Source organism: Alligator sinensis, unplaced genomic scaffold (genome assembly GCF_000455745.1).
Source record: "Alligator sinensis unplaced genomic scaffold, ASM45574v1 scaffold272_2, whole genome shotgun sequence".
NCBI classification, from domain to species: Eukaryota; Metazoa; Chordata; order Crocodylia; family Alligatoridae; genus Alligator; species Alligator sinensis.
In genome coordinates this window covers 1,461,299-1,478,101 of record NW_005842078.1, presented here as the reverse complement: position 1 = coordinate 1,478,101, position 16,803 = coordinate 1,461,299, and positions in this window count along the sequence as shown.

Sequence of the window (16,803 nt, the reverse complement as noted above, 5' to 3'; positions counted from 1 at the left end):
AGCAGCTTGTTCTATTGTTCTGTGCTTCTGGCTATAAGGACATTTTCCCCAACAGTAAATCTAAATCTGCTTTTCTGCACTTAATTCCATTGTTATATATTCTACTCTCTGCAGCAAGGGAGAACTCCCCATGTTTTATGGCAGTCTTTCAAATGTGTGAAACTGGTATCATGCCCCTTTCCACAGTCTTCTTTTCCACAAACTAAACACACATAGTTCTCTAAACTTTTCCTTTTATGATTAGTCTTCCAAACCTTTTATCATCTTTGTTACTCATCTTTAGATTCTCTCTAGTTTCTCCACATTCCTCTTAAATTACAAAGCCCATAATTGCACATAATTCTCTAGTGGAGGCCTAACCAGTACTGAGCTGATGAATTAGCCTATGCTGACTTCTGTGATGGCATGGCTAGATTGCTTCTGATACCTGACTTAGCTCATTTAAAGCTAACTCAGGTATTCCTGCATTATACTGCAATCTGCAGCAGGCATACCCTTAACCACAGGCAACTTTACTTAGCACATAACAACATTAAGACCCTACAGGATGTGTTTTACTGACCCACTAATACAAACCTCACATGGCAAAGGACCAGCAGCCTCATGCATCACAGCACACCTTGAGGCATGTATTAATTGATCAATAAAGAACACCTGTCATGTCTTAATGTTATAATAAAGCACCCTACCTAGTCTGATAATTTTGTATTATCTGTTCTTTATCAATTATTTATTAAGAACCAACATTATAAATAATCTTCTGAGAGAGGTGCAGTAGGGTAAAGGAGGAGGGAATGGTAGAAAAAATGTTTTATCATCTTCCCTCTACAGTTCTAGGCTTTGCAGCACACTGCATACCTATAAATGCTTCAAGTGAGATTGAACTCTTCAGCTCTAAATCTTCATACCCTATTCACCAGGAGATTGCTTTGTTGAAAGTAACAAAAGAACAGGCTTTCTTATACGTATTTGCTTGTATCAGGTTTTCTTAATCCTAATGTTAGTAATTCCCTTCCGTATAACAGCAGCAGTTTCATCCTTTGTGAAGACTTGTTAGCTGACTTAGTATTAGCATTAGCTGATGGAAATATTTCCATTATGAGGACACTTTAAACCCCGTTAGGACTAATAGAGGATATTTAGAGTCAAGTTGAATAAAAATAGTATATAATGGGATAGGAAGTTTCATAAGAACTCAAGAATAAAATATAAGAACTATAAGAAGTATGGATTTCACTGAGGTCTCATAATGTGACAGTACTTAGGAATCACTGTCACCTGGTACCATCTCCAGGGGTGGCTGTGAAGCCCAAGGAGGCCAAAAAAAAATTTCTTGCACCGTGCTCTATGGGCAGTCAGCCCTTCTTTTCCTGCCACATCTTGATGTTAATTGCCATTAAAATATGGGAGGTGGTGCTGGTCTTACTGTAATAATCACCAGATAGTGCTCGATGCCTTATGGGCTAATTGCATGGCTCCTTTCTGTCCCTAAACCATGACCCAAGCCTCTCAGGTGTCATCCTCACTGATGTTCCCTCTTTACACACACAGCTCCTCTCTGGGCTGCCAGACCCCTTTGGTCTCCCACCAGTCTCTTCCTTAGTCCCTCACTGGGCCCTCAAACCCCTCAGTCTTTTACTAAGCCTCTCCCTGGACTGCCAGACACCTCAGTCTCTTGCATGGTCCCTTCGCTGGTCCTCAGACCCCTGGTCTCACTTTCTCCTGGCCACTCTCTGGCCTCTGGACCCCTCCAGGGTCCTATTCTCTCTCAGCCGCTCTCTGGATCCTTCTGGTCCTACTCTCTCCCTTCCTTTTCTGTTAGGGTTTGATCCCTTAGATTTCCCCCTCCATGGGTTGACCTACAAGGCAGTGGGAGCTGAGGCTTTCAGGTACCCCATACTCACCTTTTCCTGGGTGGCAATGCATGACATTTTGTGGTGCCTGCCCCACAGCAGGCAGACCTACCACACTTGCCAGCCCCAGTAGGGTGCAGTTTCAAGGCATCCTCAAGACCAATCTGTTGCCCGTCTTGCTCTAAATATCCTACCCCACTTTCCCCATTGTCACATGTCCCTCCTGGGCTGTCAGCTTTCAGCTCCATTCCTTGCCCTTTTTGGGCTACATACCTCCTGGCTCCCTTGGCCCAAGCTCAGTCTCACCTCCAGGCCCTGCACCAGCCATCTGCAAGGGGCTGCATGCCCCTTGACCCCCTTCCTCTTGGCTGTGGTCCTTTGGCCTACCCTAGGCCATGACCCCACCCAAGCCAGTGAGATCTCTGGGCTCTCTTGGGTCTTGCAACTGTCCCTCCTGGATTTTGGCATACAGTAGGCCCTGGCCCTCACCAGGGCCAGGAAGAGTCTGTGGGTCAGTCCTTCAGCTATCAGCCCTCTCTTGTCCCCGAGTCTGCCCTCTCAGGCCCCTCCATAGGTCTGTCACATTCAGGTGCTGGAGTCTGCTGGAGTGTAGTAATTACCACGCTCCAGCAGACTTGATTATTCAAGTCCGCTCTGACACTTTGTAATTACAATGTGACAGAGCAGCCTCTCTGCACATGCAGGGCCCCAAGATGTTACTGCCAGCTGTACTCAGGGCCTGGGCTGATATCCTGTCCAAACTTAGCCTTCCTTCTGCGTCAGATGACTCCATCATCAGGCCTAGCCTTACTGAAGGCTTTCTGAATCAGATAACTCCATAAATAGTCCTGGCCTCACCTGGCTGCCTAACTTCTTAAAATGGGAGGCACCCTAAGCATTCTGTCACAATCAGTCTCTCTTCCACTTAAGTAAATGGATGTAGGGTTTAAACTATATCTTTAATTAATCAAATATGCATCAAGACAAGTCCCATCAGAAAAATATCCCAAAGTTTTAAATAATTAATGTTTAAACATATGCCAATACTTTGAGCATAAATATTGGACGCCATATTTCCAGCTGGTATAAACTGTTGTATCTACATTGAAATCAATAAGGCTATGACTACTTTCTACCAGAGGATCTGGCCCTCAGCGAGAATCCATAATACAACATGGAGGTTGTAAAAATCAGAGCCTTTTTTGTTTGTGGCATCCACCATCTACCAGTTTGTATGCAAGAACCACCAGACGCCCATTTCTCCCAGGGGGTTGCCACTGTAATCAAGTTAGATGGGAGGCTTAGTACAATAATGCATCTGGAACCACAGTAATAAAACAGGATGGCTCCCTGTTTGAAATGTTTTCTATAAGAGCAATGGAGCAGAGAAAAATGAGTGTGGTTTCCAATAAAAGACATACATAGTAAAGTAGCATGCAAGGTTCTACCTCTGGGCTCTTGGGATCATCTCCCATTCAAGTGAAAAAGATTTGATAAGCTCAGATTTCTTTAAAGCAAGTATCATTAAAACTACCAAGCTGTAGTCTGGCGAACAAGTGGTCAGCGCTGATCATAACAGAAGATGTGGGAGGATTTTTTTATGTCTTCCATAACAACTACTGTTGCATAAATAATAGAGCCATAATAACAAATCTGCAGTATAAAATGAGGCTGGCTATGCACGGGTAATATTGTTTATTTTTACCCTAACAGCTTTTTAATTGACACATTATTTAAAAAAAATTGTTTGTACTTTGCAAATTTGGCTTTATCTATGTGAGGTACAGGATCAAATTCTTGTAAAGTGAAATGGAAGTGTTCAGATTAAAGATAAGGTGGGCAAAAATAGGGCTAGATAAGATAGAAACCCTGACATGATTTTGGGTATGAACCAGCATCTAACTTACAGGAGTTAAGATATTTCCAAGTTGGAAAGCAATCCAATAATTTCCTATTACAGGTTTCTTGCTCCTACCTCTGAAGTATCTGGCATTGTAAACGGGATACTGAGCTAGATGAACCTGTAAGGCACTGCATAGTGCTGCTCTCAGCTTCAGCACTGGGCTGGCCCTACCTCCTCAGCTGTTACTGACCTAAATCAGTGATTGCTTCTAATCAGTCTCCTGTGCAGCCTGGCTGGGGGTGGGGGGAGTTTCTATTCCTGCAGCTGCCCCCACACCACAGGGAGCCACAGCCCAGCCAGGGAGATGCTAAATGGGAAGGACTCTGGGGTCTCTTTCTCTCAACAGCCACTGCCAGAGTGGCCCCTTCCCTTCACCACCTGGTGACTATCAGAAGCAGCTGGGTGGAGGGGAATGGGAAAGGGAAAGAAGCACCCACCACAGCTTACTAGCATGGGGGTTGGGGTGGATTGGCCCAGGTTTGTGTGGCATGGGGCCTCCCTTCCTCCCTCAGCCCCATGTCCTTGCTCAGCAAAATGTGGGGCCAGGTAGCTCTGCTGCCACTTCTGGCTACCACTGTAAAGAGGCTTGGGTGTGGGTAAGAGATCCCCCCTGCCAAGGGAAGCTAGCCCGGACCTCCAAAGACCCCAGTTAGCAAACTGTGAGGGGTACCTCATGCCAGGGGGGCTCCCTTTCCCCCCACCCTAGCCTCTTAACAGCAGCAGCCAGCAGCTTCAGGAGGGGCAGCAGGGCCTGGTGTTTCCTCACAGTAGGAATTGGGGCTGGGGGGAGGGACCCCCCTGCTGTGGGGATCTGGCTCAGGCCCCCAAAAGACTCCAGTTACCAAGTTGTAGGGGAGGCCCTTTTGGTCGGGGGGGGCCTCCATTTCCCCCTTCCTCCACCCCTAGATGCTACTGACAGGCACCAGCTGGAGGGGAGCCTGGGCTGGGGGGAGACTGCACTGGCTGTTCCGCTGGAATGCACTCTAACTTACAGCACTTTAAGCACTTTCTTCCAGGGGCTTTTTGAACCTTGGTATTTAGCCTTTATTGTAGCAGATGTTTATTCTCCTGTAGCAGGAGAATATGGACAGCCAGAATTGCTCACACTGCCCATCCACCTCAGGCAGGCACGCTGGGGGCTTGAAGATTCCTCAAGCCCATGGAGCCCTTGCCCAGAATTCCCACACTAGGGAATCTCAAGGTGCCTCTCCATAAGCAGAGAAGTTGGAGTTTCCTGCTTACAGAGGCCCAACCAAGATCTCCAGAATCCCTGGTGCCCTGTGCCTCCATGCAGGGACCTGCTTACCAAGACCCACACCTGGTATCTCTGGGGAGAGCTTGTATAAGCAGCAGGAATCTGGGTTTTCCATTTCCCACAGAAAAAAACAGAGTAAATAATGGATTTTGCCTTTTACCAGAGGCAAGTGTAGATTTGTCATTTACCAGAGAAACCTGTGGATTTGGCCACTTTGCAATGCAATGCAAAGGCAGAGTTCCAGTCTGCAGGAAGCTGGGAGGGAGCAGGATGAAGGTGGAAAGTCAGGGGGCGCCACATGCATAGACAGGCATACACCTGGCTCCAAGCAGTCTGCAGAGCAGCTCAAGCAGGGAAGGGTGGGGAGGGAGAGGGGGATTGAGGCCTCTGTAAGGAGGGATCTGGTCAGAGCTGGGCTGCTGCCTAGCCAGGTAAGGCTTAGGGCTTGGAGCCCTGGGTTGCAATGCGCAGCTGCAAGGCCCCAGCTGGGAGAAGGATGGGGCTATGAGTGGCTCATCTCGGGGAGGGAGAGAGCCCATTCCCTACTGCTGCATGCACTCCCAGGGAGCAGGGGGAGCCTGCACCCTGAGATCTGTACCCAAGGCAGGCTAAGGCTGTGGGCTTGAGCTCCCACCCTACTTCCTTCCCCCAGGGGCCACTGGAGCTGGTAGGCATGATCTAGCAAGGCTGGGGACAGTGGGGCCACTTGGAGTTTCCTTGCCAGTGCAAGCTCCCTCCTCCAGCTCCCATCCCGCTACCCTGGAGACACACCTCCAACACCTGCCACTGCTTTGGGGGGTGCAACCCTGCACTGCTGCCCTCACTGCAGCCCTGTGTGCAGGAGGTGCATCATCAGGGTAGTGGGGGGACAAGAAGTGGCAAGGAGATTTTCCAAATGGCCCCTCCGCTCCCTGCTGTGCCAGGTTGCAGTGGGGTGGGTGGGAAGGGAGAAGCAGGGTAGCAAGGAACAGCAGGCCCTCTGCTTACTGCTGTTCTCTGCCACCCTGCTTCCACCCCTGCAACCCAGCATGGCAGGGAGTGGAGGGGCCATGCAGAAAACCTCCTCACTGCTGCTCACCCTCCCACTGCCCCAGTGACATGCTTCCCATGCACAGGACTGCAGTGAGAGCAGTGGCATGGGGCTGTGCCCCCCAAATCAGTGGCAGGCACTGGTGGGGAGCTCACATCAACGAGGAATCTCCACATGGCCCTGCTGTCCTCAGTCATGCTGGCACATGCCTGCTGGCTCCGGAGGCCCCAGGTGGATGGAAGTGGGGTGGGAGCTCAAGCCCGGTCTGCGCCTACCCCGGGTACAGATCTGGGGGGCACAGGTCTCTCCTGCTGCCGCACACACTTGTGGGGGGCATGGAACTGGCCCTCTCACTCCCCTACCCCAGATGAACCACCCATGGCCTAGTCCTGCTCCCAGCTGGTGCCCTGCAGCCATGCATTGCATCTGTAGGCCCTAAGCCCCACCTAGCTGGGCAGCAGCCTCAGCCTACATCTGCCCCAGGTACAGATCTGGGGGTGTGGGTCCCCCGTGCCCCCTGGGAGTGCATGCAGCAGTGAGGAACTGGCCTTCTGCCTCCCCCAGATGTGCCACCCATGGCCCTGTCCTGCTCCCCACTGGGGTCGTGCAGCTTTGCATTGCAGCCCTGGGCCCCAAGCCCCAACTGTCTGGGAAGCTGCCTCAGCCTGAGCCTACCCTGGATACAGCTCTGGGAGGGTGCGGGTCCTCCCTGCCCTGTGGGAGTACAGGGGAGCTGCCCCACTCAAGCCTGCAGCAGTGGGGGACTGGGAGCTGGGGGCTGCGGACCCAGGTGCATACCCCTGGCAGCTTAGGGCCCCCTCTGGTAAGACTGGGGGAGCAGGAGCTGTGGGTGGGGGGCAAGGAGTACCAGCAACACTTTGGGGGCTGTGTGGGGGAAGTGAGGAGCACCAGCACGGCCTGGTGGAGGGATGAGGGGGGGCATTAATTTTAATCATGGATTGGGGGGGGGCGGGTTAGCAGAGAATTTGTGATTTTTTTTTTTTTTTCAGGGTTAATCCAGGATCCCTGGTAATGAGGGAAAGTGGGAATTTCTTTACTTACCCCTAACTGCCTCTAAAGATCACATCTCCTCTTGCCCATCACCATCAACAGGTGGGACAAAGGTCAACATGTGTTTAGCCCAATGAAAGATCATTTATGCTGCAACATACTACAGCAGAGCTGATCCACTTCTCTGGCCCTATCTGTTTCTAGAAATAGCTTTGGATACCTGGGGGCCACAATCTTTACTAAAGACATTTTCTGGAGGGGTCTGACCTGGTAGGTTCACAGTGCATTTTCTCAAGTGGAGTACAACAAAGATTCCACAGCATTAAAATATTGCTCTCAAATTATAAACTCTATTTTAAGACAAAGTTTTAAAATTATTTTGAAAAAATTCTTCCACTACCACCACATTTCACACGTCTCTTATTTCCATGGTTTTTCCCCTCACCGTGCAAATTACTCTCATCTGGCACACCCACTGAACACCAGATTGGAGAATATTGTATTTCTCTACAAGTTGCATCTATTTTCTGACCTGTTTCCACCAACATGTTATTTATATACAACTATTTATATCAAAGTTGAATTGGGACCAATATGTCAAAATGAGTTTTAAAACCAGCACCTCAAGCAGAGGATTCAACTCTTTTCATTTCTAGCAGTTTATAAAACAAAAGAAAGCTCTTTTTGAATACAGTACTTAGGAAATACAAGATGGGAAAACTGGACTCTCCCAGCTGCCTCTTGGAAATCTGCTAATAATTTTACTTACATATTTCCACCCATTTGAAATAGTATCTCAAGAAGTCACTGCTGATGATACATTTTGAAGACACACAATGCCACCTAGCAAGTATCTACTTGTTGAGGTTTAAAATAGTTTATATAAAGTGTGTGTGTGTGTGCGCGCGCGCGCGTCTGCAATAATAGTAGAATTGATAGGGCAACATTGGCAGAGGATATAGATTTTAACTCATCCAAAGTCTGCAGATTCAGTAAAATGTTTGACATAACATTTGTGTGAATGTGAGCTACCTACCACATAATTCTTGATCTATTTTTCAAACAAAAAATTAAATCATATTTCCATAGGCTATATACTTTGATTATATAAAAAAAATGTTAACAAGGTACTAAAAACCTCATCTGACATCATCATCTGCTCCCTTCTTTTCTCTATTTCCATGAGTATGAAAATGTCTTTTGGTTGTGGGAGAAAAAGATCTGAATTAAAGTCTAAATTATTTATTTAAGACTTAAACATAGCAAAAAGAAAGCAAGAGCAGCACTTAGTTAAGCAGCAGCATAAGGAAATGTTCAGTTTCACTCCTTTCAGAAATGGTTGTTCCTGTATTTATAAAAGTAGTGGGGCATTTGAGGGAATTGCAATATTGTTACCAATTCAGAGTCAGGAAATATTACCAAAGTCTCTCAATAGCTATGAGTGTAGGAGAAAATCTTGTGAAAGTGCTCATAACCTTGCATGCAAGAAAAGTCATACACCATTCTTCATCTCTGTGGAGTGTATTTTAAAATGAAAAATAGAACTAGTTGTCTTGAACAGAAATAAAAAGTTTCCATTCCATAGTGATTGTTTTAAATGCATCCTTCCGCTCAAATTTTCAGTTATGATTTAACTAGGACTCAAATTCTTGGAGGTGCAAATAACTTGAGGTGAAATCCTGTATCTGCAATTATTCACACCAGCAATTTAGGTCACTTGGAGCCAAGAGACCTAAACTCAAGGCACAGTTAGCTCTGCCTGAAAAAATGAATGTCAGTCTCTGGACCTTAACATTTAACACAATGGAAGTAGTTTCTTCTGCTTACTACAACTGTACTATTTCAAAAAGCATAAAACATATTGTTTCTCTGTCAAGATACACAAGATATTGTCTATTTGTTGTGAACTGTGGTATTTTGATATATAAAATGTTAGTCAGTGTACTAGTGTTTGTACCAGGGGTATCAACTCATCCACTCTCATGGGCTGGATGAGGGTCACTGGGCCTGTTTGTGAGCCAGACTGGGACCAGTCCCCTGTGCAGCATCAATGGCACTGGGTCTGGCCTGCCTACCAGCACAAAAGTTTGGTCTGGTGCATCACATCCCTCATGCTGGCCCCATGTGTTGCATGCACAGCAAGTCCTGCGCGTGGCACCTACTGCACACTGAACACAGGGCTAGGCTTGGCACACATAGGAGGCTGGCATGAGGCATGTGCTGCATGCAACATTCTGTCAGAACATCCCTTTGTGCTGGTTCTGACACAGCCCAGTCCAGATCAGCTCTAGACCTAATTCACCAGCCTGATCCAGTAGGGCACCACATGCACCATGCACCTTGTGCTGGCCCCCAGCTGTGTTCATGGCAGACAGCACCAGGTCCAGCCCACACACCACACGCAGTGCACAGGGCTGGGTTCAATGCATGGGGCCAGTCCCGCAAAACCCATGGGCTGGATCATACAGCTCTGTGGGTTGGATCCAGTCCATGGGCCATGTGTTTCACACCCCTAGTCTACATGGTATGTTTTATCTACCCAAATCATCCAGGCAACACATTCTAAAGCGCAAAGTGGTTAAGATGCTATGTAAGGACTCAAAGATGTCTTAATTTAGGGTTATCATACATCCAGGTTTTCCCAGACATATCTTTTTTTGAATCCTCCAATCTTCGTCTGGGCAGTTTTTTGAAAACTGAACAAATGTCTGGGGTTCTGCTCTGCTCCACTGGTGTGAACAAGAGAAGGCTGATTGGAGGCAGGGAGTACTGTGTGTGTGTGTGCACATGCACATGGCCAGCATGCAACCAGGCAGGGTGGTGGGAGCAGCCTCAGCAGCTAGTTGCAGGTAAGTCTATGGGGAGCGGGTTGGGAGGGCCAGGGCATGGGGACTGTCCAGGGTGTGTATGTGGCAGGGGTGTTTGGAGGGGATGGGCATGTAAGTGCCCATGCTTGCACAGGCAGGGCAGCCCCACAAGATCCTCCCTGGGGTGTGGGCAGGCCACCAGGCATGACACTTGAGCCCCAGCCCAGGGCAGGGGGGGTGTTGCCACAGGCCTCCCCTCTTCTTCCCTGCAGCCTGTACTGGGGCTGAGCTGTGGCTCAGGAATGAGTGCCAGCAGCATGGCCAAGGGGGGCAAGGGACTATGGGTCAGGAGTAAGGGACACTGGCAGGGCCAGGGAGTGAGGGGTAGCAGCCGGGACAGGGGGCTGCAGGTTGGGAGTGAGGGGCCTGGCATAACCAGGGAGCTGTGGGTTGGGAGAGAGGTATCCCCCTGACAGGTGTCATCTTTTTTGAAACTGGAAATATGGTTGTAAAAAGACTTCCCCACCTCTTCAGATTAAAAAAACCAAAGACAGCAAAGGTACTTACTGGACTGACAGGAATCCAGACAGAGGGAGAAATGCAGCCACCAGAAAGCCATTTCAGGAGCTTCCAGTCCTTCCAATTTGGCATCCGCAGTGTCTGATGCCCTTCTACAGAGGTGATCCCTGGGGAAGACAAGTGGGAGTGTAAACAATGGCGTGGTCTGACCTGCAGTGGGATCAGCAAGGGGGAGGCTCTGGAGGAGGGGAAGAGAGGGAGAGTCAATCACTGAGCTCAGAGGAGCTCTAGCTTCAGAAAGCATGCTGCAAGGTCTATCTGCGGTGAGTAGGAGGGACAGAGGGTAACACTGAAGACAGTTTAACTGAAGAAAGATTGTTTTTTCCCCCTCTTATTTTCCTTGTGTTTGATATATTACCAAGTAACATAGAAAGGAAAACACTGAGCAAAGGCGAACCCTCTAGGGGAAGGGAAGCCTGAACAGAGTAAGAATTGCAGTCAGCTGTGAGTAAATACATTGCTTAACCATGGGGTATATATATTTTCTCATGGTTTTTACTTTTGCTTTTGTTGGGATGCCAGTTGTTTATACCCAGGACTGATTTCACTGAGGAGTGTTCTCAGAGTCTGGGGAAGAACTGGTTTCATAATAAAAAAGGAAAAAGACAGAAAAAGTATAGAAAGTGTCTAGCATCCCAGGAACTTGAGACCCTTCAATACTTACCTAACCTGTATGTCTGCTGATGGTTACCATTTTCTGTCAGTCATAACAATGAACAGACCTATTTCTGGGTTTGCCAGGACATTTTCCATCTGAATAATAGCATCAAAGGAGATGCTGAGCTAAAGAAAAGTAAAGACCAACACAGAAATAGAATATCTGTTGGTGGCTAATATGAATTGCCATATCAGAACATCTGGTTGGTGTTTGGGTGGTGTGTAAGGGGAGGTTAGAGCCCCAGAGAAGACAAGCCTCATATATCCTTGAAGTGAATTCTCAAAAAGGGAACACCTCCAGATAACCAGAAGTGACAACAAGATGTGGCAGGCAGGTACAGGGTGATTACAATTGCTAGATTCTGCAAAGATAAAGTGAGTTTTTCCTTTGGGCACAGCACAACTTGGTGCAAGATCTATGGAGACTTTGATTTTCGCCAGAAGACGCTGACAACGGTATCCCTACTTAACTGGTTTTCGTTTTTATTAGTACACATTATCAACTTAGGCTAAACACTGACTGCTTGCAGACATTTTATATATATAGATATATATATATATATCTATATATATAATATATAATGTAAAAGCATAAAGGAAAAAACCCAGGCTTTACCAAAAGCAGCAGCATGTTACTTTGACCCAGCTCTGTAGTGTCTGTATAGATTGGGTGCTTCAACGGTGCTTTTTGGCATTGTTATCTAAAGCTGAGTCAATCAGCTATTAGATAAAAGCACCAAAAAAGCCCCAGTAAAACACCTGATCTATACAGATGTTGGGCAAGTTGGGTCCAACTAACTTCTGGGCATACGCTGGGCTCAGCCCAGGAATGATCTGAATTTAAAGTAAAGCTCCATTTTTTTAAACATCTACCAGCAGCCTATATTCGCTGTATATTCAGTGAGTTTTGACTGAGGATGTCAAAGGACAAACAGTGAAATATGAGAACATGGGAACATTCAGAATGTTGTGCTTCAACAGATAAGGGAATATGAATGATCAAATCATCCCAAATCAAGAACATACTTCTAACAGGGCAAAGACAGCCCTTTTCCTTTGATGTTACAAAGTTGCAAGTAGCGGGGAAAGTCCGATCAGGGACAGGGCAAAGTCAATTACTTAGTAAACACAGTTGGGAAGGGGGTCGCACCCAAGGTGAATATTGACCGATTAGGAGCCAGCAGCTATTTAAGTCCACAGCAGAAGGTTTTCCTTTGCCCCCTGGGGCACGGTGTGCAGAGATTCAGGGGGGATGCCAGGAGCAGCCAACCCAGCAGTGGAACAACTTTCTGATAAAACCGGCTGACTGGGTGGAGGCAACCGGTGAAGCAAGGAGGTGAAGGAGAAAGGAAAAACTTACCAACTGAGAGGGGGTCCCATGGAGAAAGGTACCAGCAAGAGAGAGAAAAGAGAGTGGGACTGGAGTTGAGCTGACTGGCTCAGGACAGTGGGCTGCACAGTGGTCGAGGGCAAAAGAAAGACCATGAGCTGCGATAACAGCTGGGGTTCTCCACAACCTGTGAGCAATTCACTAATAAACCAATTTTTTAATCCCACTTGTGGGATGATTTACTACATCCTCTCTTGTTGGGGAATTAACTTCTTATTCTTCCATCATTTGAAAGCATGGAAGGTGAGCCCCAAGGAGAGAGATTTCATTATTCCCCCCCCCCCAGCCACAACACTGTTAAAAGGGTGCTGTTTCAGAGGAGTCACTACATTTTCAGAAATACTTTTATAATTATAATTATAAAATAATTACTTTTATAATTAAATACCTTTATAATTATAATATAAAATAATTATTTTAATGAGTGTGTTCAGCTGACAAGCTCTTCAGTGATCTACAACTGAAAATGAATCTCACAAAAAGTAAAAACCTGACCATATTAGGATTCATATAAAAATATAGCTCAAGCATATAGAGACAAAACTGGAAAAAGTAGACAGTAGGGCAAGGTAGCACCTTGGAAATGGAGATGTCGTTAACAAGGAAACTGTGAAGGGGCGGGGGGAAGCATTCTCTATAAATACTTTAGAAATACTAAGAAAGATAAAGAAAATATAGGTTCCTTACTGAACTAGAACTGGAGGCTAAGAATGATGAGATGCATTTACTGTGTTAGAATATTGAAGTGTTTAATTCCTTTTGTTGTTGTTGTTGTTTACTTCAGTCCGTACAAAAAAAGTCAACTATTAGATACTTCACACAATTAGCATCAAGGACAGTGGAAAGAACAAAGTAAAGTTTATTTAAGCCCCTGCCTGGCAGACATCATTTCCATCAAAGAACAGGTGATACCACTTGATGGAAACTGTCACAGCATGTGACCTGCTTCACATTCAAAGGACAGAGGTGGAAAAATATCATGGGAACTTTCTCTGCCAGAGCTCATCAGCAAGGGGAGCTGGAGAACTCTTAGCAGGAGCTGTCATCCCTCTCTTCATCTGTGCTGGGAATGAGAAATCAACTGGACCAGAGAGGGTACTGAAGAGGGCATAGATCGCTTTAGAAATATCAGTGCTCCCCCTGTATACCATCCACTTCTGCTACCATCAAAAACAGGCCTATTTGACATGCCTCAGAGTCATAGGCCTTGGCCCATCATGGAAAACCATAAGCCTCCCTTAAGAAGAGAGGCCACTGAAGACACATTAACTGAATACTTGGGACAACAAAAAAGAAAACAGGAAAGGGAGTGAGGTCATAGGTTAATAACAGGAGGACACTGAGCACAGCTCACCGGCCATTGCGCACTGCCCTCTGAATAAGTCGAGGGAGCCTGTAGATGCCAAACAGTGAAACTCTGCCTGGAGATGTGAGCGAAGGAGTGACAAGACGATAGCTCCACACTTGACTACATTCCCCCCAGCCAGAGCCTCCTTCCTGGTCTTATAGATAGCCAGCTTGACCAGAGCCAGCAGGAGGCTGACTAGGAGGTTCTGGGACTTTGTGGGGCCATGGACAAAAAGGTGCATAACAAAAAGGTGTGGGGAGAAATGCAGCCAGAACCACCATCAGAGACAGGATACTGAGCATTTATCTGACCCAGTAGGGTCCTGTTCTTGTTACCCCCTAGGTAAAGAAGCTACTTCCCCCAACTTTTGTGTGGATCTGGGGATGCCCATGCAAAGAGCCAGGCAGCTGGGGGGCCCAGAGCAGAGGGGCAACAGAAAACTCAAACCCTCCAGGGATCTTATGAGGTGCTTCTTTGAATGTGCTTGTCCTGCCCCCAGGGTTTCTGGGGAAAAAAATCCCTACCCCATCTTTTTCTGTGTCAGACAAGTAAAGCATTTCACTTCAGGGTTTATTTACACCTTGGCTTTCACCAGGAGGTGCTAAAGGCTTCTTAAAGCAGACTTCAGGATGGCTGAAGAAAGGAAGGAGGGACAGTGAGCCTATTTCTGCATCCTGGGGCATCAGAATTAACTGAGTCACAGAGAGTCCCTTGCAAGGAGGGAGAAACAGAGAATGAGAGCTATCTACCCTGAGACGCCAGAGGACCTAGCCAAGAACCATCACCCTATGTGTGACATGCTACATATAATCACTGAGAAGTAAGGCTGGCAGGGACCTCCAAAGCTTATGTAGTCCAGCCCCTGAGGGCTGTCCATCTCTATCCAACCATCCTATACAAATCTGTAATCTTACCTCTTAGCAAAACACTGATCAACCCTGACACAACACAAGACATAAGACCCTAAATTAACACAGGTAAAGTAGGGGGCCAAGGCAGCCAATGTCCTGCTTCTGTAAAAGGTTGATAATATACACTCAAGAGATTCCAGGTAAAGGGCTATGCCTCTCCCCCCCCCCCCCCCCCCCCCCCGCAATACAGAGGAGATTTCAAGCTTGATAGAAACTAGTTTCTACCTTTGTCAAATAACTTTGCAACTCATTGGCCATTGCTATTTTACTGTGATAATTACTTTGCACATGTAGTATGCATTATGCAATTAATCAATTAATTACATAATAAATGTAATGAATATCAGGGACCTTAGATAAACTAGATGTTTTTAAATCAGCAAGCACTGTGAGATTTGCCCTTGAATACTAGACCAATTGGCTTAAGTAATTGCAAAGCCATTTGCTGTCGTCTTTGAGAACGCATGGTAAGGGAATAGAAGACTGGAAAAGGACTTTTAAAAAGAGAAGAAGTAAGACCCAGGGAATTGCAGACTGCCCAGTCTAATAAATGCCTGGAAAGATACTGGTAAGACCATAAACAGAATTTTATGTCCAGATTTGGGTACCAAAATTTTAGGGAGGAAGAGGGCAAATTGGGGAGAGTCCAATAGAGTATAACAAAAACTATTAGAAAAAAAAAACAGTTTATGAACTACAGATATAAGAATTTATATGGAATTACTTAGTCTAAAGAAAAGAAGACTGAGAAGGATTTAATACCTGTCTCCAAACACAAAAAGGATGACATTCAATCTTTCTCTCAGTCAACAGGGGGCAAGAAAAGTAGTAATACACTTAAATTGCAGCAAGGGATATATAATGTATATATTAGAGAGAATTTTCTACCTATGAAGGTAAATAAAACTTGGAAAAAATTCCTGAAGAAGTTGTAGAATCTCTATTGCTGGAAGTTTGTAAGTGCAGATTAGGAAAACACTTGTTTTGGGATGGTTTACACAGCGATGATCCTACATTAAGCATACAGTTGACCTAAATGACCTCGTGATCCTTTTGTCTTATTTATTTATTAAGATTGCTCCCAACTACAAATATAATAATGTTTGTAACGTATTAGTCATTCTCCACTCTCCTATTACTCTTCATTATTCACCATTATCCCAACAAACCTATAGCCAACTTATTTTTGTCCTCTTTTTTGTTCTGTTGTGGAAGTATCCCATTGAACATACATTGCTGATTTTATAGATTGTTCATGAAATGTGAAATAAAGATTCTGAAAGGAATATTGTTCCACTGTACTCTGAGTTATGACAGGGTTATAAAGAGTCTCTTATACTGCAATTGTGCTGGTAGAATAAGATAATATTTCAATGGATAGCATTAAAATGATTGATCTATTTTATGCTATCAAACATCTTGATTATATGATGTAGACCTTCCAAGTACATGTTACTGACAATTTAGGGAGACTATATAGCAACTTATATATGTAGGTGTTTCATAGGGAATACTATTGCAGACCACATTAAGGTTAAATTAAATTATATTGGAAATGGATCACTGGAATTGGAAAGAGATTTTCCTATCTCCTGATAGCTTGCTATTTTGATAGATTGGAAATTATTATAGTGCAAAGTTAAAGCTGGATGGGCTTAAAAGTTGTAGTGCTCAAGTATTATATGGCAGTGGGGAACTGGATCCATCCCTTAACTGCTCATTTCTAAAACTGTATTCTTTTTTAAAGGTTTCTCATTTTAATTAAGTATAAGATAATTTGTGAATTTCTACTGGGCTCCACTGAAGTGTTTATTCACCTTAATATTTTTAATGACACATTTTCCTTAGGAATCTTCACAAGTATGAGTGCTTGTGTGTTTTAAATGTGCAGCAAAAATTTAAAACAATTTGGGAAGTACACATTATATTATTCAAGATACTCCAAAATAGTGGCATAGACTGCTTAAAACATCCAGAAGAAAGGTATGCATCTGAAGAATTACTTTCTTTTTCATCCTGCACCACCATCCAGCATTTTTTTTGTCAGTTCATGTGCCCA